Consider the following 27,398-nt stretch of genomic DNA (forward strand, 5'->3'; position numbering starts at 1 on the left):
TTTGGCACGCAAAATCAATTCCAGTTCTTTTGAGAATCAACAGAAATCGTGCCAAACAGCATCGATGTGAAATGTTTCTAGCAGAAATGGTTCCAAGTGATTCCCACGTTTGTTCCTACGAATATGAATAGTTGAAAACGTGGTTTCACGGTGATTCTGTAGCCAAACGGTCCAGTAATTCTGATTCACCATCCAAAATGTTTCTTGAGAGAATCTAGATTTAAAACATTTCTACGAGAATCTGGATCCCTACCAAACAGGCCCTAAATATGACATTTTTAGACCTTGTTCGTTTCATGCCTGAACCATAGAGATAGAAGAGGATTTTGACTTGTAGGGAATTTAGTCACCTAAATCCTTCCCATTCCCCTTGGTTCTAAGATAAACCAAATAGGGCCTTATGGGGATAAGCGGTGAGATTGGAGGACTGCTGGAGATGCTCATCAGTTTCCCACAGATCACTGTCAATGTATACTTCCAAATGACATCTCTATAATCTTGAAATCTCCTTGTGGTTTGGTTTCTCATTTGTTGAGAAACGAACATTGGGCATCGCATAGAAAGAAGTACACAAAATTCCAACCCGCTCACGGGCTCCAGGAGAGAGTTTGTGCAACATCATTGCCGTACAGCTCCGACGATACCAAGCCACAGGCTACAAGTTTTGAAGAGTAGCTACTAAAATAAGTAAATAGACAACGTTTCAAGACAACAAAGTTCTGTATTTACATTTCAAAGAACAAAGGTGATGTGGCAGATATGAGAAAAGGAATCGCTTTTAGGATACAAGTTACGACAAAATTTCTGTGACCACGTTTTAAACCTAACCATCTTCTAGAGTATTGCTTCCTCGGGGGTGCACCGCCATCCACATATCTGCGGAAATCCTTTGCAAGTTTTTGACAAAACTCAACATCAGACGGCTTTACACTGCTGATCGCGGACTTGAAATGCCTCATTGCTACTTCTTCCAAGTCAAAGCTCTCCTGTTCAAAAGAAATGAAGTAGTTTATCAGCAAATTTCTGATATGACCATGTTACCAGAGTGGGAAAGAATGAGTAGCATACATCAAGTGCTGCAACAGCAGCTTCCCTGCAGACAAGCTTTATGTCCGCACTGGTGTAGCCTTCGGTGAGTCTAGCAAGGTCCTTCAGATACACGTCGGGACTACATGGCATGCTGCGTGTATGAATCTGGAAAATATCTGCCCGGTCAGCTTTGTTTGGCGGTTGCACATCAAGCACCCTATCAAAACGACCTAGGTCATAACATCGTAATCAAAAGTCAGTCCGGAGGATTGTAGAAAGCATTATATGTGAAACCAAACAATGCACTGTATAGACCTAATGAACAACCTGTCCTTAGAAGTGCAGGATCAATTTTGTCAGGACGATTAGTAGCTGCAATAACAGTTACACCAACTCTCTGGTCCAAACCTGTCGCCACCAAATAGTAAATTATGCATCACCAAAATGACCAATAGGTGCTTGTAATGTAAGTAACAAAATGTGTTAGACAATAGTCACCAACATTCCAACTGCGGGTGAGCACGAGCAAATAGCTAAACACCAATTGATCAATAATTGAATGGAAACATCATTTGATGCTTAGCCAACGAAAAAGTTTAGTGACTAGTGTCAGTGAGTATATATAAGACGACTAGATTATAGCCTAAGGCAATTATCGGCAAGTTTATGAACAGCCATGATGCAACATAAGAGAAATTTCGTTTATGGGGTGACAAAAACTCACCATCCATTTCCACAAGCAACTGACAGAGGACTCTGTCAGCAACAGACGTGCCATCATTTTCAAGCCCACGAGTTACTGCAAACCCATCTATTTCATCGAAAAATAATATTGCTGGTGCATTAGCTCTAGCCTTTGCAAACAGCGACCTCACTGCCTTTTCAGAGTCACCGACCCATTTGCTGAAAAGTTCAGGACCCTTAACTGCAAGGAAGTTCAATTTTGCTTCAGAAGCTGCAGCGCGAGCCATCAGTGTCTTGCTGCAACCTGGTGGTCCTATCATTAGCAATCCACTGGGGGGTTTGATCCCTAAACGCTCAAATGCTTCTGGGTATTTCTGCGGCAATTGGATGGCTTCAATAAGCTGCTCCTTGACACTGGCTTGACCACCAACATCTTCCCAACGTACTTTCGGAACCTCAAGCATTACCTGTGCAGGGTATGATTGAGAATTGGCATCGCTTTTACACAGGTCAAAATGCATATATAAAGGAACTGTAATAAAAGAAGCCAACAGTTACAGAGTTCAAGCCTTGCAGGCGGATAGAAGTGATACCTCACGCATTGCACTTGGTCTAATTTTCATTTGAGCCTTCTGAAAGTCCCCATTGTTTACTAACAATATTTTTTCATCTTTCTCATCATAAGACTTGCTAATTTTTGTGTTATTCCTATTTTCAGAGGGACCATCATCCAATGACATAGTTGATAAAGACAATGATAATGAGCTTTCTTGATAGCCAGGATGACCCTCGAATACACTTATCTATGCTAGAGTCAGGTTGACCAAGTTGTAGACTCGAATTTTCTCCTAGGCTGATGAAACGGCGAAGAGCAATCAATGCAGCCTCATTGCATAGTGCGGCTAGATCAGCACCCACAAACCCATGGGTAGCTAGAGCAATAGACTCAAGTTCCTCATTACTGAGAACAATGTTTTCAGGTCGTCTAGTCGAACCTAGTCGCTATAGGACCGACCAGGCGACTAATCGTGATTAGTCGTCGACCAGGCCGATTAGTCGAGCCTAGTCGACCCTGGTCGTCCATATAATCGTCCTATGCATCAGGACATACATACTATATATATACCTATATGTACTATATAGTGTACACAATATAGCAAGCATCAAGACTACATTAGTGTTTAGCAAGTGACTTACTTGTGGGAGTTGTTTTCTTGCCTTTTCTTCACTGTCCAACTGTCCCAAACTCCATTCCTTTGCTGACTTGTTGCTGGAAGCCTGCAATACCAAAGAACACCATAATTAGCAACACTAATGTAGTCTTGATCTTGAGTTATTGACACATATCAATAGCAGCACTGCTGCAGTAGCAAATATCTAGCATTTAGCAGACCATGGCACCTGCAGGAACAGAGGGCGGGCGGGGGCAGAGCCGCAGATGGCCAGCCACCGCGGAGCAGAGGGCGAGCGGACTGGCGCAGATGGCCGCCGGCGGGAGCAGGATGCAGAGGGCTGGGCGGCTGGCCACCGCGGGAGCAGAGGGCGGGCGGGACCGCCGGAGTAGAGGGCCGCCGGCAGGAGCAGGCTGCAGGGGCGCCGGCCACCGGCGGAGCAGAGGGCGGGCGCGACTCGCGAGTCGCGAGCACAGGGCCGGCGGCGGCTGTTAATTTCCCGTGAAATTTTTGTCGCTACCAGCCAAAACCCCTTATCCCTCCCACGCTCGCGCGCGCCCGTGACCCGCGCGCCCGTGACCCCGCGCGCGCGCGCTCACGCAGCTGCGTTTTCGCGCTCTGGCGCGCTCGCCCAGTGGCCCGCGCGCGGCAGCAAAAAAAAAACAGCCAAAACTAGTCGTCCCACCCCTAATCGGACGACTAATCGCGATTAGGCGACGATTAGTCGGACGACCAGGCCCCTAATCGAGCTAATCGGGTCGAGGTCCCTAATCGAGCACCCAGGACCGATTAGGACGATTAATCGCGATTAATCGGACGACTTGAAATCATTGACTGAGAAAGTGGTGAACTCCAATTAGAAGGTGGCGAAGTATGTCCATCCTCTGTGCAGCAGATGGTACTCCTGCAACCCAGTGTGTAGACAACAAATCATGGTCAACATGGTTTTAGACTCAACAATATATCATTGGACAACCATGTTAACTCAACACTCTTAGTCACTTAAACTTGATACCAGCTATATATGCAAGCTAACCTTAGTTTAATATTGACGGCTACTATAAGAACATAAAAAATAATTACCTACCAGGGACAACGGAAGACAGAATACAATTCATTCCATTCCATATAAGTTATAAGTAAAAAATATTGACCAATCCTAAAGGCATGATGCTACACTTCATACCTAAAGGCATGCTACAATTCATTCCATTCCTAATACATTCTGCATATCCATAGGTATTACTTTTATCTACAGGCATTTAGAGCATCATGTGTATGTAGACGAGACTACATGAACGGCCTTTTTACTTTAAAATATATGGACAGCATAGTAGGATTATACCTATCTCAATTTCTTTATCCAATCTTCCAGAACGCCGCAGTGCAGGATCAATACTATCAGGCCGATTAGTAGCCGCAATTAAGAGAACACGGTCACTAGGACCTATCTCATCCATCAGTTTTAACAGAGTGGCCACCATTCTAATAGATAACTCCTCGCTCCCTTCCTTCCTTGATGGAGCAATTGCATCCAATTCATCAATAAATATCTACGTAAGATAGATGCATACTAGTGTCACAAATGGCAACATGTGATGGGATACCAATTATAGGATACCGATATGTCAAATACATAGTATCGCTCATTGCTAACTAAATACTTCAAACCTTATACAATTACTGATCTGCCCCCTGGGTGTGAAAAGAGTAACTAAGTTTGGTTCATGAATTTAATTAGAAGATGTAACTTGAAGACTTCAGTGCTGCTATACAATAAAATTAAGTTGTTTGTGTCATTAAAAAAAAAACACTGGTCACAAAACTCAGCAAAAAATGTTGTTATTTTTCTAATACAAAGGGGAGATTCAGCATTATAAATTACAATATTATCTCTTAAAGAGGTAACTCTAACAGGATTTTTGTTTGCAGTTGACATGAGCTAAGCATTTGAAGAAAGTCTAACCACAGCAGGCGCAGCTTTCTTAGCTGAACTGAAAACATCATACAGAGATTGCTCACTTTCACCGTAATAATTACTAATGATCTCTGGTCCGTTGACTGTAAAAAGGTTGGCTCCTGCATCATAGGCACAGGAAGAGGCAAGAGAAGTTTTCCCTGTTCCAGGTGGACCATAAAGAAGAACACCTTTGTATCTGAAATTAATCAAAATGTGACAAAATTGAAAGAATGATTTTTTATGGAAGAATAAAGGGGAACTGTGTATCTGTTTACGCAATACCTTGGCAGACCAATATGATCAGCCAGTGAAAATGAAATTATTCCTTTTATGATGGCTGACTCTTTAGATAACCCACCAAGCATTGGAGTATGATTGGAAACTTCATTTCTTTTGTCACATTCAAGTTCCAATGGTAAATCTAGCTTATCTGGGCGAAGCTTCTCTGTGCAAACAGAATCAGACAGATGGACTTTTGTGGTTCTATCAACAAGGAACGAAACTAGGGTTTCCCCAAAGTTAGCTGAGTCTTCTGCAGTAGACAGTGTATTCCCTTTCTTGCACAAATCACCTTGGGCAGAGCCATCAAATTCTGCTCCCATCACCACAAACAAAGACAATTTTCTGCACATTGAGAGAGGAACAAAATTTCCTTTTAGTAACTGTCTACCATTAAGCCACCGTTGAGCTGAAGTCTGCAACAACTCGTTAACTTCTTCATCTGCTAATGCTGATCTTGCAGTGGTTTGATCCAAGCACATTGAAGAGCCACTGTTGAATGAAAAGTACAAGGTCTCCTTCCTATGCAGTGGAGCAGAAGGTATCTTCTTACATGTCTCCATAACCATTTCATTTCTTTCAGGACAGCAGTCAGACTCTGATTCATTGCTACTGGCAGATCCAACCTCAGATGGAACTAGACTGAGGTAAAGATTCTTACATTTTATTACCCGTAAAATATCGGCACCATCACTATGCTTTGGGGTCTGATGTGTATATATGGTGCTAATAAATAACAGTCGACCTACTGAAGGGCATCCCAAAACACATGCAAGATCCCAAGAGAGCTTGACGCTATTCTTTTGAACCTAGTAAGACAACCCAGTTAAAAAAGTCCGCAGTTTGTTACAGCATTTAGACAACAGGAGAAGAAAAATAGAGTAGACATACCTCACGTGAGGGGAAAACTGTGGCAACCACAAAGGTTCTCCCAGCTTCACCATACAGGAGATCATTGTCCACATCAAGACCAAAGAATCTCTTGCACTCCTCAAATAAATTGTCTAGAGGGAATCCATCTAATTGGTCACTGCTCAAAGACATCAGTGACACCTGAGAACAAGGAAACACACCTTGTCTTGGTCATTCATAGAAAGATACACAGAAAGGTATGAAACTTTGGTTCTGTGACATCAAAAGGTTTTGGTTCTAGAAATATACCATTGATCTTAACAAGTAAACTTAATACCAACAAAAGATCACACTATTTTATAAATACATCACTGTCCTGTTTCCATCCATCCATCCATCCATCTTCTCTGTTGAAGTGCTTGTTTTTCTCCCCCATCTCCCAGTTCAGTTCCTGTCACACAGACGGTATTCTTCCTTGGTCTATTGATTGATGGAAACAATGCTAAACTGGAATAGGCACATGGGCAGGCGGTGAACTGGAGTAGGCAGGTGGTAACTGGGGCAGGCAAGTGCTAGACTGAAGCAAGCTAGGTGCTGGAAAGAGGGCATGAGCTGAATGATTTTTTGATTTGCACTCCATTTCTAGACAGAACCTGGGATAACCCCTCATCAACTTCCAGAAAACCTAGGCAGATATGCAGGTTCCTTTACATCCATGCCTTGCTGCTCTGTTTTTACAGGCTGTAAAGCACAACACAGATGAACCCATCAACTACAGAACCATTGTCCTAAATTTCTCCTCTCTATACATGTATAAACAATTAGAAGGCATCCATGGAAAACAATAAGCATGCAAGAACAATGATAAACACAGCTGACGTACAGTAAAAAAGCCTCCATTTGGATTGGGTGGGGGGTTCAATTTAGTGGCCTGCAGATTTGATTTGGGGTGTGGTGGCTTAACGCAAAGGAGGGCTATGGCGGCTAGCAGTGTGCTCCAGGATGGGAATTAGGTCTGCCGCAAGAACATGAACTAGGTATCCAATAGAGAAGACAGATGGATGGACACAAAAGGTGCGATTGGTTTATTTCTCAAAGGAGCTATCTTTTTTCAATGATATTAACGTGTAATCAGTCAGTTCAGTGGTATATTCAGAACCATTTTCCTAAAAAAAAAAAGAAAAATAAAAAGCAACCAATAATTTTGTACTTCACTGGAACTCTAAAGTTCAATTTGGCACATTAAAAACACACACGTGGGTGGGTGGACTCATGCCGACCGGAATTACTACAAATTGCTAAATGTCTGTCAAATTGGAGCTCATAAGACTGAAATGGTCTTCAGTGCCCTTGTGATAAATCCAACCTCCCAGTCACAACGCAAACATAAATTTGAGCAACAAACTGCACTTCCTTGAACTGATTCTGGATGTAACGAATCTGCCAAGCTGGTTCACACAAACAATTTGCAGAAACAAACAGTCCTAAGTCGAAGGAACAAGGGCTGAGGGACAAAAAGGTGAGAAAGCAGGAGCTTACGGAGACGAGGCACCCGGGCCGCATCCCGGCGCCGACCATGGCGGCCTCGGAGAGCCAGAGCCTCCCCAAGCCGCCGCCTCTGCTCCCAGCCCTGGGGGCCACATCGTCGACTGTGCCAGCGAGGCATCCGGCGCCGCCGCGTGGCACGAGCGCCGGGAACCGCGCTGCGGCGGCGGAGGCGATGGATGGGAGGTCGACGCTTGTGCTGCCGCCGCAGCCGCCGCCGCCGCGGTCAGGGGAGGAGCGAGAGGAGGGGGCGCGCGGTGATGGTTGCTGCCTCTTGCCCTTGGAAGGAGGCATGGCGAGTTGGCGACGACGAGAGGCTGTGTTTTTCGAGAGAATTGCAATGATACGCGAATCAATGCGCTTCGTTATTACGGACTCTAAACATCGACTTCGCTAAAGCGATTATTAAAACATTGACACTTTATTATACATGACATTTGATCTTTTTAATTACTTTTTTGGCATACCATTGTCCGGTGTGGAGGCCGCCAGTAGGTCGTGGGTATGCGTGGAATCTTGACGTATGTAGAGGTAGTCAGTGACGGAGCTAGGATTTATACTCAGGGGGCCGGTCGTCAGGAATTATACTTAGAGGGGGCCGGCTCGGTCTTTTTCATTACGATAATTTTATTATGTAGTTGTGTTTTGTATGATTATATTACCTAGAAGATATTAATATGTATATATGACAAGAATTTTATATAATCTTCCTCTTAATATAAATAAAAAATATTAAGTTATACTACTATTTTTTTTTTGAAACATTGGGGGGGGGGGGGGGGGGGGGGGGCATGGCCCCTGCCAGCCCCCCTTGGCTCCGCCAGTGGAGGCAGTTGACATATGTACAGGCAGTAACCTATAGCAGTGACGCTGAATCACACACCACAGTACATGTTCTGCATTACAAGCACAAGAGAGGGGCCCTTGCATCGCACAACATAGTTCGTTTTGATGATACACAAATAGAGGGCTCTGCAGAAAAGGAAACAATTACAGGACTGAAACAAGCACCTTGATAGTTATGCATGCTGGGGTGATCAGGAATGAAGGAGCTGGGAACTGGGTCATTGTATGCATTCGGACAAGATGACTCAATCCGATCATGGCTCAATCTTTCAGCTGCTGCCGTACCTAACAATTCAAAGAAAAATCGTGAGTATTAGGGTACCATCAAATCCTGTATGTTTGCAGCATAAGAAGAGAAGTAACCAGTATTCCCTAACCATGAACAGATGCGAGGCGAACAGAACAGTTTGGCTGTTCACTGGGCATATAGGATGGACCAGCACCAATACTAGTATATTTATCCACATGAATTGGGTTAGGAGAGTTGTCTGTCATTACATGATCCTCGGGAAGCTTATCCAGTTTAGCATAAGCCCCCTTTTTCAGCTGGTCCACTAACTCCTGCAGCCAAACACACACTACACGTTCACTTCGATGAAGAAAGTGGCAACCGAGTCTAAATATGTTCACATGAAAACTTGTACCTGTTGAGCAAAACTAAAGTTATCTGTCAGAGTGTAAGGACCACCAAAAAATTCTGCCCCTACAAGACAGTGCACACACAATTGAGGAAAAGCTTCACGTTTTTCTCTGTGCAAAAAGGTAGTTTCAGCTTGTGCCTGCCTCCGAGAGAGCACTCTCTAGCATGCTTTGTCATTTTCTTCCAGGTCTTGTGTTCCATGTTTACCCTGAGAATCTACATACCGAGGAATGGCGATGATGTCATGTAAATAAACTGACTGAGAGTTATGAAAGAAAATGTTTGGGATTTGATAAAATAAATGTTGAGTTTACTTTGGCAAGGTTACGAGGGTCCTTATTTAAAGCCTTTAAAAAGTCTTCCACAGTAAAGATGTTCTCCTTCTCCAGCCTTTCTGCGTAAACTTTGGCAATCTCCTCCAAACGATGCACGCTATCATTTAGTTTTGGAGGATGACTCTTTTCATTTGCTGTAAAAAGAAAGGAAAATGAGAAAAACTTGCTGTTAGCTTGTCACACATCAACCAAGAACAATTGAATGCATGCTATGAATCTTGGACCATAGCTGTATGTCATAAATGGTCTTTCAACTTTGCCAAGTAATAAAAAGAAATATGGATGGCAACAAACCTACATTTGTTTCTGCGATCCTGCACAACCACAGGGTTCATGACGGCTTGTTGAATCTGGAGACCAGATACCTCACCCTCACAAACTCTTGCCCCAATGATGAACTTCCCGCCGCGAGCCTTGCACGACCCTTATGTGAATTTGATGCTACCAAGATCGCACTGTCCGTTCTTAAGCTGGGCTTTTGTTCCTTCACCTCCCAATACATTTCCGTTTCCATCCCGAGAATTGGCTCTATGTTTATTGAACTTTTTAGGAGTCCAACTCTTTGGGGAAGCATGAGGAAAGTCACCCTCAAGGGCGAAGATCTCAATTTGCAGGTTTGAAAGCCCGCCCGATTCGATCATCTTGTCCCCATTAAATATGCCAACCTTAATGGCTGTGTTGCTCTCAGATTTTATCTCATCGTCGTGGCAACCAGAAGTGGCAGAGAAAATTGTAATTATAGGCGAGCGGCTTGCAGCCTCATCCCACGTCCATTGAAGCCCTGAGGGCAATACGGTTACATCATGGCAAAATACATGTATTTTAGTTGAGAAAAGTGATTAAAAAGACCAAATGTAATGTATAACAAAGTGCCAACGTTTCAAGAGTCATTTTAGCGAAGTCGATGTTTGGAGTCCTATAATAACGAAGCGCATTGTTTCGCGTCCTATAATTGCAATTTTCTCGTGCTTTTCTTTTCTTTTCTTTTTTATTTGTAAGGTTTATTTACTATGAGTCTATGACGGTTGATGCCTAAACCCCGGAAGATGACGAGCCTCGGATCGGGGGTGGTCCGGTGGATTGTGGATGTATATATAAATAAATAGGACTTAACTATCGCCGAGCGTGCAGGACTGGAGGCAGAGAATATGGGTGTGATTGGTTCGTTTCTCGCAACAACCTGGCTCGCACCACCCTAGCCAAGCCATACTTGGCCAGGCTCAGTCCATGCATCTGCATATTGTTTGGTTGCTTGTCTCAGTATAGCCTGGCCACACAGGGATGGTGTTTGGTTGATAGCAGTGCATACATACTTGTTTCTTTGGAGCCAAAAAAATGACCGCGCGTGCGCTCGCGTTGCATCGCTGCAGCCTGGCTCGATTGAAACGAACTCCCACCGCGTTCCTCCTCGGCCTGGCCGAGGGGGGCATCTTGCATGAGCTGGGCCAGGCCCCAAACACCAGTCCAGGAAACCAAACGCACTGCGCCTGCATGAGACGGGCCAGGCTGGTGCATTTGCAGGGTACCAATCACGCCCTATAACGCCCGCGCGCCTTCCTTATCTTCTTCCTCCAGCTCGCGCTTCTTCACTCCGCCCGGATCCGGCTCCAGCTCCGGTGGCCCGACCTCGACCCCTCCGGATCCGGCACCAGCGCCCCCCGCCTCTACCACCTCCCACCGCCCCGCCGACCACCGCCCCGCCGCTAGTGGCAGGGTCTCGCCGGAGCTCCGCGGCCGTGCCCGCGGCCGTGGAGCTCCGGCGAGACCCTACCGTCGATGGCGACCTCCTTCTTCCCCTCCCCCTCCCCCGGCTCCCTCCCTCATGTGGCCATGGCGAACTCCGACGAGCTCCTTCGAAGTCCGGCCATGGCGCCCCCGCCCCGACCTGGCCCGGCCGCCGCTACCACCGCCAGCTCCCCTAAATTACCCGCCAGCCATCCCCACCGCCTAGCCTACCTGCTTCCCCCCGGCCGACCCTTCTATATCCCACCGGAGTTGGGGAAGAAGGGTTGGCGCGCGGCCGCCGGAACCCTAGGCGCCGCCAGAGGTGGAGAAGATAAAGGGCAGGCACGGGAGCAGGCTTCGGGCTTTGGGCGGGCACGAGCGTGGCACGGGAGCAGACACGGACGCGGACGGTGAACTTCGGGTAGGTGCGAGCGCGACAAATTGGGCGGCCTCCTTCTTCCCTGCGCGCATCGGACGGGCCTCGAGGTGTGCGGGCCGAAGCTTCATCGCCTGCGCGTTAAGAAATTAGCATTTCCAAAATAAATATAATATAAATGAATCAGTGATGCTTTCAAGCCTATGGACCAAAACGGTTCGACAGTTTTGACCCGTTCGACCCCAATCAAACATTAGACATGTGTTTGATACAGGGATGGCGTGGGTTGAGATGGGTTCGACCCAATTTTAGAGGTGTTTAGTTTGGGGTCGGTTGAATCGGGTCGAACTCAAAGGACAGAGATGCGGGTTGAGCTCGTTCCACCAAATGGAGCGGACCACCGACCCACATCGATGTCGTGTCGTCTCCGTCTCGTGCACGGCCGCATGGAGCGCTGGAGCGACTGACTTGGGGCGCAGCGCCTGAGTAGGGCAGCGCGGGGTAGAGCGCTGGCCGCTGGAGCATGGTAGCGCAGGGCGGGGCACGGCACCCGGAGCACTGGAGCAACTAACTTAGGGTGCGGCGCCGGAGCAGGGCAACGCGGGGCGAGGCGCTGGTCGCCAGGGTGGGGCGCGGTGGCCGAAATCGTGGACGAGCTCAGATGCATGTTGGAATGGTCGACCGCACGCAAGGCATCGAGTTCGAGCCACGCGGGGCAGTGCGAGCGGGCCACTGGGGCAGGACAGCGCATTGGCCGCTGGGGCAATGCGGTGCAGGGGGCACCGGGCGGACGGAGCCATGCATTGCAACGAGAGGTGGAAGAAGGAGAGAAGTTGCTAACAGATGGGTCCCATGTACATAGCAACTAACGGAGTTTAGAGTACCATCCATCCCAACCCACTTGATCCCTCATATACCAAACAAAAAGCTAGAACGGCTCCAACCCTCAAACCAAATACGAGATGGGTCCAACCCAATCCAAAAAACTAGGTCAGGTCAAACCCATCCCATACCATCCTCAAACCAAACACACGGAGGGGACACTTGCAGCTCTTGTCATCTCGGCTGCCACGCGCTCCTTCTCACTTCTGCCACCACTCTCCGTGGGATGGCCTCCATAACACCTCACAAGCATCGATCTTATGTCGGTTTAAGCAATGGACGAGATTCACTTGCCTTGGATCCATGGGCCCATCGTCATAGACTTGGAGAGCATCAACCGACCTTGGAACCACCTCCTGGATAGAAACTTGGCATGTGCTGGCATCATAACCGACTTTGGGAGCCAACCAAGACCCTATGATGCAATGGCGGTGCATCGGAGGGCCGGTCGACGCCCTACCCCCGCCGTCCGGCGCCCAAGTTTCCTCCACCGCCTCTCCACTACCTACAAATACCCCTAGCTCCTTAGTACTATAAATAGAGGTGTCCACCGCAGTTGTAAAGCATCCCAAGTAGAATCATTCTCTCTACTCCTAAGTTTAGGTTAGTAGTGAGAGTGAGAGTGAAGAAGTGAAGAGCTAGGAGCTTGGAGAAGTCTTCTGGAGTCTTTCTGTAAGCTCTTGTAAGCTACTTTAGCTTTCTATATATTTGCTTTCGTACTTGTCTTATTTCTAGCATTTATTTACTTGCATTAGAGTAAATTAGTGTTGTGAATATTTCAATCATATCTTGTTTAGTTAGTAAGTTTTCGATATACGGGATCCTCATCACTACTTGGTGCTCTGATCTTAACGCAAGTTCGAGTAGTATCACTTAGTGTAAGCGTGGTTCTTAGACCATAGGGTACCTTGGGTTGTGGCTAGTTCTTCGGATAGATTGTGGTAGGTGGCAGGTGGTGACAGCCCTGTCCATCCTCTGTATTCCACCACGTTGGAATTAGTTATTAAATCATAGAGCTCATGGTGCTTTGTGCCTAATCAACCTTTGGGTGAGTTTAGGGCAGGTACGCCCCGAAGTATATTCATTGCTTATCTTGCTCGATAATTGATAGGTTGAATTCTATTTATGATAGTACTTAATTTACCTTCACCTACTCTGTGATCATTGTAGTGTGCTTTGTTTTATTATTTTAGTTAGTTTTATTTACTTCCCTTTACTCCACTATAATCATGCCTAGGTAATTTACTAGAAATTATATAATAATTTGTCTTAGTCATACTACGCCTTCCCTGTGAAAATAAATACGATACTTGGAATACTCTCAAGTAAAGTGCTGCATCGATATATTCTGGGTGCTTGCAGAAGTAGTACAATAGTCATAAGAAATATCAACAAGCATTTCTGGCGCCATTGCCAGGGAAGACATTGGCTTAGATATTTTGGTCAGTATAGTTTTAGTGATTTTTCCTAGTTTAGAGTCCGCTTGTTTTGTTTGTAACAATGTCAAGTATGGGTGGATTCAATATGTCGGAAGATTTTCATGATGATCCTAAGGCTCTCTTTCGAAGGGCGAGAGCTAGTCTCACCCCTCCTCGGAGAAATCCTCCTCCGATTCATCCAAATTCTCCACCAACTGAATTAGTCTGTTTAGAAATACCAACTGAACCGGTCTTTTTAGAACCTCCACCACCCGAATCTATTCATCCTAGCAGTATTGCATCAACCAGTTCTAGTGCATCTGTTAAGGCAATTCACGACTATTCCTTTCCTACTCTCTTTAATGTAGCCGCAGGTCCTAATATTCTTAGCGGAAAAGAAGAGTTTGAGCTTAAGCCAGCACTAATAACCATGGTGCAAGCAAGCCCTTTTTATGGCAAACCTTCCGAGGATGCTAATGCTCATCTTCAGAACTTTCTAGAGATTTGCAACACAATCTCAATCAAAGGAGTCCCATAAGATGCCATTCGACTTCGGCTTTTCCCCTTTTCATTGCTCAAAAAGGTGAAGCATTGGTTCTACTCCAACGTGGGAACCTTGAATGTTATCAATGCCCTCTTAAGTGAGTACCCAAGATGATAATCCACCAGGGATTATTAAGTTGGACACATCCCTTAACAGGTCATCCTAGTACACCCCCATTAGATGTACTCAGGATGGCCTCATCTAGGATTAGTTCAAGAGAGAGAATACATCACAACCATGCTTAAGTTACATCACATTTCAAAGCATTAAGGTTTAAAGTTTTGGTTCACACACTTAGTTCATAACACGATCACAAGGTCTACATCGAAGTATAGCGGAAGTCTTTCAACATAACATAGTTTCATGATAACTGATACATGGGTGTGCCACATCCATGTATCTATGGAACACGGAATCATTCACCACTCCTGATCCGGTGAGGGGTCTGGAGCGTAGAAGAATCCATGGACGGGAGCTACCTACAAAACTTAAGATCCAATAGGGTGAGTACTCGAATGTACTTCATAGGTCTTTCCCAATATAATAAACAAGGATTATGCAATTTGATTAGTATCAAGGAATGCGTATCATTTGCATAAAAGCATTTATATCGGAAGTAAAGGTGATCTATGACGTAGCAGTAGCAAAGCGTAGCATAGGTAATTAGTGTAAGCATTTAGCCGATTGGAGCTCGATCTTCCATGAGTCCTGATTTCCAAACCCAACTCAAGTCCGTATCTAGAAATTAGAACTTATTGCTTTCAAAAGTAAACTTTGCAGAGGGGTACAAGTTAACCCCACTCGAAACAAGGGATATTGCCCATAAGACCCATCGGTACATAAGGGATACCTCAATGTTTCAACCTTTCCCTAACCCGGCCAAGATGTTTGATGAAAGGTTCGGCTTAGTCCTCGGTCATTGTCACAGACTCAGACATTCCCAACCGACGCAACCCCCTTGCTAGTTTTGTGAATAAAATAGTCAAAATCAGTTACTTGGCTTGTCACCCCCATTGGCGACAAGTGGTCTATACAATTTTATGTTCGTACTCACTACCATAGATGCACGGTACTTAACCGGTAAGCAAGCTATGTCATCCAAGAATCCCCCTTCTTGCCATGACCATACCCCTTGCCTACCATTACCCTTTCCATTCTCAAGTGGAACAAGTGTTGATCCCTTCCCAAAGGTATTGCTTGGTGGGTGAACAACCTATCATCATGCGAGTAATGAGAAACCCATCATTAGCTCGACTCTAAGATCTAAGCATACTAAGCAGGGTAATTAATAAAGACACACGGGAATGCTTGGTGTGGCGTTATGTGGTTATGCCTTGGCATAGGTGAATCCCTCCTGGTCCACTAGTCATATAGTAACATAGCGATGCAATAAATAACCATAGTTCATTATGCATTTAAAAAGTATAGGGATGCATAGGGGCCTGCCTTGAACATCGTTGCTAGGCTCGGCAGCTTCTTCCTCTGATCCTGAGGCTCCTCCTCAAGCACAGGATCTTCGGAGATCATGTCACCTATATGCATCATGATTGATGAGCGAATTGCATATAATACAATACTCATAGCACGAGATGTCATGCAATGATATTTAGTTGATTAAGCTTTAGTGTTAGAAGAGTGAGTGTGTAGGTGTACACTAAAGTCTACTAACTGGTGACTATCGGATAGTCCGACATGGATGTCAGACGCTCCAGTGGTTCTAGGACTTGTCGGAAAGTCCGACGTGGATGTCGGACGCTCCGGTGGTTCTAGGACTTAGTGGGAATTTGGCACTCTAGGATCATCGGACTCTCTGGTATGAAGTCAATGCTCTCGGGAGTCTCTATGTTTGATTTATAATTCAACGGATCATTCCATCGAGGTGATGGACCATCCGTCAGATTAGGTCTATAGGGTTCTACTGACTGCTAAGTGCTCAAGCTCTATTGGACACTCCGTGTGTGTTATGGATCATCTAGTGTGAACTAGGTACTCTTGGGTTTAGGCTTTATAATTTAGCGGACACTCTGGAATATTGACGGACGCTCCGTTATACCAAAAGCTAAGGACTGCATTCGCTAGAACTCCTCTATCTCTGATTTATAATTCGACGGACACTCCGGTGCAGTGGCGGAGACTTCGATGAATTATAATGCGTGCTGTGCAAGTGAACAAAGAGCTACTCAGTACTGATGGACACTCCGCTACTGATGTCAGACCCTCCATCATTACTGATAGTGAACACTTCTTAGCAACTCGAAATCCAAATCTTCATCTATGGTACTTGCATGTGCAAACCATCTCTAGTGTAGGTTACTAGGGTCCTATAGAGCATATCTAGCTAGTTGGTTCTAGCTACTTTGGGTGCAAACTAAACCTAGGCCACAAATTAACATTTCTTAGGTTATGGCTCCTAAAAGGTGAAATCCTAGGTTGGCTTGGTTAGATCCTTACCAAGGGTTGCAATGAGAAGATGCAAAGCTCTCCAAGAAGATAGAGCAGCTGAATCTCCCCCTTGGTAACTCAAAATCTTCTTCTTCTTGATTCCTCCTCCTCCTAGCTCCTTATGGCAAGGGTGAGAGGGCTCCTCCCTCTTCCAACCCCTACCTCTCATGGATGAGAGCTTCTAGGTGGTCTCCATGGACATCTCTTATTGCATCCAAGGTTCAATCCCTTCTCCTTTCCTTCTCCTCTTCTTGCTTGAGTGTGAGAGAGGGTGGAGAGAGATGAACTAGAGAGAGAGAGGAAGTGTAAGAGTGAATGAGTAAGCTGTGGGTGCTCTACCTTGGCCATTCTATGAGCTAGATAGGTGGGCTGTCAAGTGGGACCAAGTGATCTCTCCAAGTGACATTTCACAATGTTGCATGGGCTGACTCTATCGGATGCTTCGTCGTGATGGCGGACTGTCCGGTGGTGTTGATGAACTGACTGATAGGGTCTGGACTCTGTCAGGTCATGCAGATGAATTGGCAGATGGTCCGGTGGTGCTGACAAACCATCCGTCAAGTCAACAGTGAGCAGTTTGAATGTAGAAAGAAGTACAATTCAGTTTATAGTTTTTAGATTACAAATGCAATTGTGCTCATGATGCTGATGCTCACAAGGGTGTCAAGACTGGGTCATGAAAACTCTCCCCCCTTAGAAGAATCACATCCGAGATTCCTCAAAAGTAGGTTTTATGCAATCAAGGAAGAAAATTCAAGGAAAATATGTTTTAATTCCCCTTAACCGACACTAAGAACATTGAAACTCAGCCCAAACTAAAAGTCCTCCTAAGACTGGTACCTTTGCTCGAAAAGGTGAGGGTATTCCATTCTCATCTTATCCTCAACCTCCCAAGTTGTTTCTTCGGTCGAATGGTGGCTCCATTGTACTTTCACCATCTTGATGGTCTTTGTTCTAGTTTTCCTTTCTAAAAAGTCAAGGATAGCAATTGGTTGCTCTTTGTAACTCAAATTCTTGTCAACCTCAATATCTTGTAGATTGACCTCTTCGTCTGGTGTTCTCAAACATCTCTTTAGTTGAGATACGTGGAAGACATTGTGCACTCCTAAAAGTGAGTCGGGTAAGGCTAGTGCATAAGCAACCTTCCCTCTCTTATCATATATCCGAAATGGACCAATGTATCTTGGAGCAAGTTTTCCTTTCTCTTGAAACCTCTAGGTGCCTTTGAATGGCGTAACCTTCAAACACACATATTCTCCATTCTTATACTCCACATTCCTCCTATGGTCATCAACATAAGCCTTATATCTATCTTGTGCGGCTTCTGAAACAATCTTTATCTGCTTAACTTTCTCTTCGGCTTCATTGACCTTCTTATTGCCATATAGCCTTCTTTCTCCAACTTACGACCAATTGAGTGGAGTCCTACAATCTCTACCATACAAGGCCTCGTAAGGACTCATGTTTATACTAGCTTGATAACTGTTGTTGTAGGCAAATTGGGCAAAAAGTGTCCCAACTAGAACTATATATTAGAGCACAAGCTCTCAACATATCTTCCAAAATCCAATTAACTCTCTCGGTTTGACTTCTAGTCTATGGGTGATAAGCAGTGCTAAACAACAACGTTGTTCCCATTGCCGTGTGTAGCTCATTCCAAAAATCAGACGTGAATTGCGGACGTCTATCCCAAACTATTGTCTTTGGAATCCCATGCAAACAAACAATTTGAGCTAGATATATTTTTGCATACTTGAAAACTAGATAAGTGACCTTGACTAGTAAAAAGTGTGCATACTTTGTGAGTCGATCAACAATTACCCAAATGGAATCATATCCACTAGATGTTTTTGGCAAACCGGTTATGAAATCCATAGTGATATCTTCCCATTTCCAAGCTGGTATAGGTAATGGTTGGAGAGTTCCGACCGGCTTAAGATGTTCGACCTTTACTCTACAACAAACATCACATTCCGCTACGAACCTTGCAATATCCTATTTTAGACCTTTCCACCAAAACCTTTTCCTCACATCCCTGAACATCTTGTTGCTCCTAGGGTGGATAGAAAAAACTGATTCATGGGCCTCGTTTAGGATTTGCTTCTTTAGATCCACTTGGTTAGGTACTATAAGCCTTTTCCCAAACCACAAGGTATTCGAGTGATCCAAACGGAAACTCTTATACTTTGGATCTTTTATCCTCTCCTTGATGGTAACAAGATCTTCATCCAAGTGTTGTCCTGCCTTAATGTCTCGTACCAAATGAGAAGTCACTTGCAACATAGAGAAGGAACCTTTAGCTATCTGGGATACATTCAATCTTTGCATATCTCGACATAACAAATCCACATCTCTCTCTACCAAGGTGCAACCACAACTAGTCTTCCTTCTTAAGGCTATCTAGAGGCATAAGCTATGACATGTCCATCTTGCATAAGTACACAACCCAATCCAACGTTGGATGCATCACAATAAACTTCAAAGGGTCTAGTGATGTTGGGTTGGACTAGCACAGGAGCAGTAACTAGCCTTTGCTTTAAGATTTGGAAAACTTCTTCCCTTGCCTCTGTCCAGACATAGGGTTCATCCTTCTTAGTGAGCTCAGTCAATGGCTTGGCAATTTTGGAGAAGTTGGGCACAAATCGACGGTAATAACCCGCCAATCCGAGAAAGCCTCGAACTTCCTTCACCGTAGTGGGAGTAACCCATTCCACTACATCCTTAATCTTGCTTAGGTCCACAAAGATTCCATTATGAGATAAGATATGTCTCAAAAAGGAAACCTCGGTGAGCCAAAACTCACACTTGCTAAACTTAGCATATAGCTTGTGGTTTCTTAGCTTCTGTAACACAATTCTCAAGTGTTTCATGTGATCTTCTTCAGTCTTCGAATATACCAAGATATCGTCGATGAAGATAATCACAACCACATCCAACTCTTCAAAGAAGATTGAATTCATGAGATACATGAAGTAGGTTGGAGCATTAGTCAATCCAAAGGACATGATTGTATACTCATAAGAACCATACCGCGTAGAAAACACACTCTTCAGTATATCCCCTTCTCAGATTTGAATTTGATGATACCCTAATCTCAAATTGATCTTAGAGAAGAATTGAGTTGATCAAACAAAATATCAATCCTTAGGAGCAGATACTTGTTCTTGATGGTTCGTGCATTGAGTGGCCGATAATCTATTACCATCGTTAGGCTGTGATCCTTCTTAGTCACAAACAAAGCTAGACATCCCCACAGAGAAGAACTAGGTCTGATGTAACCTTTCTCCAACAAACTTGTGAGTTGTTTCTTCATCTCTTCCAACTCAGGTGGTGCCATCTTATATGGAGGTTTTGATATAGGCGTAGTTCCAGGTTCTAATTGGATTAGGAACTCTACGTCTCTCTTTGGGGGCATTCCAGTTAACTCTTCTAGGAAAACATCAGGAAATTCACACACAATTGGAACTCGCTCGACTCCCGCTGATACCACTACAAGAAAAGTTGCCTTCAATGACAAAAATCCTCATGACAATACGTATTTTTGTCATATATTGTGTCATAATATGACGCAGAGCACTATTGCGTCATAAAATCAGAAGCGTCAGAACTATATATGACGATATCATGTCGTGTGTCATGGAAAGGTACCATGGAATCGCCATAAAATGTAAATCCTAGGTAGCTGCCTATAGCTACCTAATTTGTGATGGTTTATGGAGTTTGTTATGACGGTCAGTGGAGGATCATTGAATGTTTTTTCAGTGACGGTTTATGGAGTTTGTTATGACGGTCAGTGGAGGATCACTGAATGTTTTATCAAATGTGACGGCCTCTGTCGTCACTAGACATCAATAGGAGTTGGACCCTTGACCCGTTGTTTCATAGCACTCGTTATTGGGTCCGCATCAACTCCCTAGTAGGATTCAAGGTGACTATTAGGTAACTTTATCATTTTACATGAGAAAATATATTGCGTGAAATTGGAATAATTTTGATATATTTTAATATCTCACTACAAGAATTATGACCTTCTATGATTTTTTCTTTATTTGCTGTCTTTTGAATTCTATTAAAATTCTAATATGGCATGTTGTCGATGACTTCGCACGAAGAAAGTAAAAAAATCTAAAAAGAACAAAAAAAAGACACCAAAGGTGCTTGAAACGAAGACATCTCGGTTGAAAGGGAAGCACTCTACCATTTGTGCTACAAATTTGTTGATACTAATGGCTACAATTTTGTTTATATGGCCACGCTGACCTCTGGGTACAAAGAACTCAGACTCCAGCATTGAGATGCAAATCTGTTAGTTGAAGCAGCTACACGTCATTCAATATATATAGTTACATGTACAACACATGGAAGAGAAAAAATATTAAGCCAACGGTGCTCGAACGAGAGACTTGTAGACTAATATATATATGTTTTCTAGACCAATATATACATTTTTTATTCAAATTCAAATAATTTAAATATGTTTAATCGGAAGTATCCAACTGATATGCAAACCTATATCTGACTATACAAAACATTTAATTTACATTTATTATTAAAATTAAATTAAATAATAAATATATTTGTTATTATGCAAACCAATTAAAGAGTTTGATACTCCCTCTATCTCCTTTGGCTTCACGAGGTGGGACAAATCAAGACCTGTTGTGTGCTGGCCTTGTTCCTATCCGCCGAAGTCTGCTCACATATAAGTGGGCCACAATGGTATCTAGGCCCATGAAATAGCAGCAGCCTATGGAATAGATCAGTTGTCCCCTTACTTAGTTCTTTTTTCTTTATTTAATCTTTCACAAATGTTTTAAGTTTGCACACCTCTCATCAACTTTGAACTCGTATGCACCTTAAATTTTGACATAAACATAAATTTACCACAAGTTAATGAATTATGTGGTTTCGAGATCTACAACTTTTGTTTTTGTTGTTTCTCCATTTGAGGTCATTTGAAAAATTCAAATTTCAAATGTGAGAAATTCAAACATAGTTTTGCTTGACAAAATGATTTCAAATAAAAAAGTTGTCAACTACAAAGTTCTATAACTTTTCAAGATCTACAACTTTCATTTTGGTCATCTTGTCATGTGAATTTGTTTGAACAATTCAAATTTTAAATTTCCAAAAATGGCAACTTCAAACAAGATTTTGAAACAACAAATGATTTTAGCTGAAAAAGTCATGAACATAAAGGTTGTGGAACTCATCAAGATCTACAACTTTTATTTTAGTCATTTCTTCATCCGATAAAGTGTTAGTAAACATTGTTCACAAATTTACATATCTCTCGTATAATTTCAGCATTGACCACGGAGACTACTGCGGCGGTCCCCGTGGTGGCTCCGGTGGCATCGGAGCAGAGGGAGGACTCCCTCGCACACCTGCTGCTGTAGCTCGGGAGTGGGACAGACGATGCGGAGGCAGTCGCATTCAGGTTCGGCCTCTCCATCTTCCCCTCCCCCAGGAAGGCGCTGCTGGACCACGACTCGTTTGAGTGGCCGACGGCGTTTGACCTGGGCGCGTGCTGTGCTGGGTCAGCGCCGGGTTCACCAACCCGGACCCCGCCGGTCTAGTCAGGTGTGGTTTTGCGTCTTGCTCTGCTCAGTCAGGTGAATCTAGCATCCTTCAATTAAAAGGGGAAGGGGGTTCATATCTAGCTAGAAAGCACCATGCATTTAAAATCATCTGAAATTTATTTCACCTTCACAGATTCACCTGTTGCTAAGCATCGATGAACAAGATAAAGCGTTACCAAAGGCAATTAAAAGCGGTGATACTTATCTTGCTGAAGGTGGATGTAGAGAAGGTAAATCTAATCTGTCCTCTTCAAGAGATTGATATTTCCAATTAAGTTACATTTGTTTGTAATTTTTTCGAGGATCCAACACCAAGCATGCATACTTGCTGATTTGTTACTTTTAATCCGTTGACTAAATTTTGTCAAGCCAATTTGACAGCAGCTACTTGGTTCATATTGCCGAAGGACTTGTTAGGCAGCAGCTACTTGCTTCATATTACCAAATTGAGAACATATTAGAAATGAAGCAGTAGTAGTAGCTTCATGTATTCCTAAGGAAGCAGTAGCTTCATGCACGGAACAGTTGCATCTGTAGTGCTTAGTTGCAAATTCCTTCCTGTCCTAACCAGTTTGCATTCACGTCCAGTTACCACAAACTTATGTGATGTTTCTTTTGCTACTTCCGTTATTCTATATGTTTTTCAATTATTAATCATGGAATGGTTCTGAAGAAGTGTCGCTTCTGTAGATTGTGTAGTGCCGCATTTGTCAAGAGGAAGATAGTATAAAAAAACTAAGAGTGTCCATGCACTTGCACTGGCAGCCTAAAGGTTCGCATGTTCCACTCTACAAATTGTCATGTATAGATTGTTATACTCCATATCTGTATATTGTTCGTCAAATGTTTATCTTTCTGTACTCTAGACCATAAAACATTCTAGTGTACCATTGATTTTTCGTGTGGAATTCAGTGAACTTTCTTTGTTTGTGTATTGATGATAATATCGAGTTCACCAATGAAGTTAGTAGTGCACTGATGTGTGCTTGCAGCCACTTTGTATTCTAGTAACAACCACCATTAGTGCTCTATTCTAGAAACTGCCACTTTGTGTTTCTTTTCTAATTATGCCTATGTGTAATAGCAAAAATGTTCATGGTTTGTCTAGACTGTTTTGATGTCAGTGAGCTCAGCCTTCTCAACAAATATGGTTGTTAGTTAGGACTGAACGAGATGATTTACAAAATAATAGTTTAAAATAAACCATTTATATATATTAATGAAGATGATTTATTGTTAGCTCTATTTAAGTTTATTGCCAACTACTTATTTTCTTTTGTGTTGTTTTGTTCAGTTTAAAGTTGCAGCAAGCAAGGAGGGAAGTGAGGGACATGGGAGCTACAGATTCTTGCAAGGTGTAGATTCTTCTAATTGTGGTGAGGGACATGGGAGCTAATGTATTGCCGGAACTACAAACTTTGTCTTGTCAGAAACTATATGAACTTATTTGCATATGTAAACCACAAACTTGTGTGATGTTTGAACCATTTGCACTATGTAATGCATCATACGATCTAGGTTCTATGTGAATGATGGTGTGACTTTTATGTCTATGTTATATGACCTGTGCTAAGATTCATCACTGAATGAATATATAATGCATTGCCAGATTTGCCTTTGATTAAAACCTTTTTTATGACATCAAGAGACTCGTCGTAAGATGTCTTAACCATGGTTAAGTACCCTATACATGACAGCTTCTTATCATCATAATAGCGAGCATTAACCAGGGTACACACTCGGCATTTGTGATGATCATGGTATTCAATGACCCTTTGACTACTCTTTTCTGACATAATTAGGTGTCATAAAATGTGTACAATATATGACGACCCATTACATCATCACAGAAGGAACGTACATTTTATGACGGTTCCTTGGTTTATCGTCACAAGGTACATTTAGCGATGGTCGTTCTATGACAACCGGCATGACGCTGCTTTTCATCATAAGACTCTTTTTATGACAAATCCTGTATTTACCATGACATTTTCAATTTGCCATACAAACCTAGATTTTTTGTAGTGTACGTTGGACTTGGTTCTCAAACTATTCAAGGCAATTTGTTGACTTTGGGAAGCATAAAGAGTAACCAACTTCCCTGAGGGGTGTTAAATTTCTATAGATCTAGGTACACATCTAATGACACATTGATGCTTAACCATCCACTTCATTCCCAAAATAACATCCACATCATTCCCCAACTGGAGAACGATCAGGTTGGCTAAAAATTCCAAACCCGCTATCTCAATCCGAGCTTGGCTAACTATGTGGTTAGACTCATGTATAACTCCATGGGCAATAATCTGAAATCCCCTCCCAAACTCCATAGTTGGAAACTTATTGTCCCAGACATAACCCTCACGAATAAATGAATGAGATGCTCTAGAATCAAACAACATTCTTGCTGAAATGGAGTTGATGGATAACTTACCAATTATCACTCCATCATCCACTTGAGCTTCTTCAGCGATCACAAAGTGCAGTTGCTTGTTCTTCTTGGGCACGTTGCCGATGCGCTTGGGAGCTGCTGCTCGCTATGCGGCGGCTTGCCACTTCTAGAGCCTGACTGGGCAGTCACGAGCGAAGTGGCCAAAACCACTACACTCAAAACACACCCCGGTAGCTATCGCTGCTTGATGTTCTTTCTCCTTCTGCATCTACGGACGCTGTGGAGGTGCACGTGGCTAGATGCACATTGGACGCGATGCGGCGTAGCCTAGAATCCTTGGCGGAACTTGTGGGGTTTTCGACTTCTTGGACGGACCCTGTCCATAGCCTGGGTTGTAAGGTTCCCTCTTGCGGCTGTCATCGTCCACCGCAATCTTCTTGGTCTCAGCCTTGATAGCGGCGCTCACCATCTCATTGAAAGTGGGGGTTGGCACGTTGCATAACTTCTCTTGCATGACAGGAGTGAGACCGTGCTCATACCTCACTTTCTTAGCATCACCAATAGCAACTTCATTTGGAGCATATTGGGCAAGCTCATTGAACTTGTGGGTGTACTCAACCACCGACATCTTTCCTTGGACCAAGTTGTGAAACTCAGCAGCCTTGATGAGCATGTATAAAGAATCCACGAAAGGCCTCTATAAACTACTGCCAAGTGAGTTGCACATTGGGCTGCAAGTGGGCATGATAGTCATGCCACCAATGGTCAGCTGCCTCCTACAGTTGATGCATGGCAAAATTCACCTTCTCTATGGCCCTTAGCCAATGATCAGCTACCATCGGATCCTTCCCTCCGGTGAAGACAGGTGGATTGGTTCTCACAAAACCATGGTATCCTCGGAGTTGAGGTGGCTGTGCTCCGGGTGGATTAGCATGCATGGTCTCCATCACTTGCACCATGTGACCCATCATGTCATTCTGAGCCTTGCAATGAGTTCATCCCTCTGAAGAATTTTGGCCCACGTTGGAACGACACCATGCGAAGGAGGTGGTAGTGGTGGTGGTGGATTATAGTTTCCCCCTGTGCCTCCCCGAGACGATGAACCTTGGGTGTCAACCATCCTGTCCAAGACACATCTCCCATTAGATATGTTTTAGACAAAATGAGACAAAAGGGATCAGGATAATGCATTCATGGAAGGTTGAAATATCAACATGCTTAAAATGGATCATCATATTCCACACATACACAGCTACACTCGCACCTTTCACAGCCGCGTCGTAACCCACATCGCAGTCCAATTTTGGCCTCGGCAGTAAGCTGTCGACAGTGATGGTCATAGCCTTCACCGTCGCCATCTGGGACCGATTACGGTGTACACTAACACCGCTGATTGGCTTATGATCCATTCGTGATTAGGTCCTTACTTCAGTCGCATTGGAGCATGACCCGGCTGTGGATGTACACTAACACCGCCGCATTGGCAAATGATCCGACTGTGTTGAGGCTATCAAAACTGTCGTATGGGCACATGAACCGTCTATGTAGTGGTCACCAACACCGTCGCCTTGTACTTCGACCCGACTGTCAGCGGTGCGGGTTCACTGTCGGTTCGACGACCGAGATGCCTGTGTAGAGGTGAACACCACCGTCGCTTCAGCGTATGATCCGCCAGTGCAAAGTCATGGTCACCATCGCCTTGCACCATGTTCCGCCTTTGATGATCGTTTAGTTGGTGTCGGGTTACTAAACGATTCGGTGGTGATACACTTTGATCCCTGCTGCATAATACGTATAGCAACGGTGTTGGTCGTTTGTACCACCAACGGCGGTGGTGATAACCAAACAATAAATGGCCCTTAATAGCTTACTGAACACAAAGCATATAGATATAATCATTGCATCCATAAACCATGTTCTTACAATAACAAAGGACACTTACCATAATATCTTTATCAACAGATGTCCTAACACAAGTGGTACATGTTGGTGGTCCTTAACGACCATATTAGATCACCAATTAAGATACAAACAAAGGATAAACTAGCATGATTACTCACATATGTTATTTATATTGACCTATTTCCACATGTATTGGAGAATCATTGTTTTACAGGGCATATACACAAAACACATGGAAATGGAGTCAAAATGTGCAACCAGGAAAGTGCAAAATAAGCAAATAAAGAGAGAAGCCCACCTACCCATCTAATCTGGGCCAAGCACCGGCATGGCTGTGCTCCTAGCCCAACAAGGAACCGCCATGTAGAAGGTGGTTGCATGTAGGCGCCATCAGGGTGTGGCCGCACTGCCCTCCGTACCTCTCTCCTCTAGCCACCACGTGTCGCCTCCTAGTGCCTCCCCCATGTTGGTTGCATGCAGGATCCGGTGGAATATTCTCTAGAACCGATGTTTCCATGGCTATAAATAGAAGAGGAGGCCTCCCCTCTCACACACACCACACTTGAGCCTCTCTCCCTCCACTTGTACTCTTTTACTATTTTGAGTAGTGTAGTTGGAGCTAGGAGAAGCTACTTTGAAGAGCTAGGACATATACAAGTAATCTTGGTATGATCAATATGAAGAGTTCTTCTATGTTCTTGTTCTTATCATATCAATATGGTTATGAAATTAGAGTAAAGTTCTTATGTTATTCATTTAGCATATGAAACTTTATGCTTAATCTTTCATACAT

General features: G+C 43.9%; 2 pseudogenes; both read right to left on the reverse strand.

Annotated features, from left to right (window-relative positions):
• Window positions 1–576: 576 nt before the first annotated feature.
• LOC136538882 (calmodulin-interacting protein 111-like) lies at window positions 577–7,843 on the reverse strand (annotated as a pseudogene).
• A 553-nt stretch (window positions 7,844–8,396) lies between these two features.
• LOC136461441 (calmodulin-binding protein 60 B-like) lies at window positions 8,397–25,331 on the reverse strand (annotated as a pseudogene).
• Window positions 25,332–27,398: the final 2,067 nt, after the last annotated feature.

The sequence above is a fragment of the Miscanthus floridulus genome, chromosome 1 (genome assembly GCF_019320115.1).
Source record: "Miscanthus floridulus cultivar M001 chromosome 1, ASM1932011v1, whole genome shotgun sequence".
In the NCBI taxonomy this organism is placed as follows: Eukaryota; Viridiplantae; Streptophyta; class Magnoliopsida; order Poales; family Poaceae; genus Miscanthus; species Miscanthus floridulus.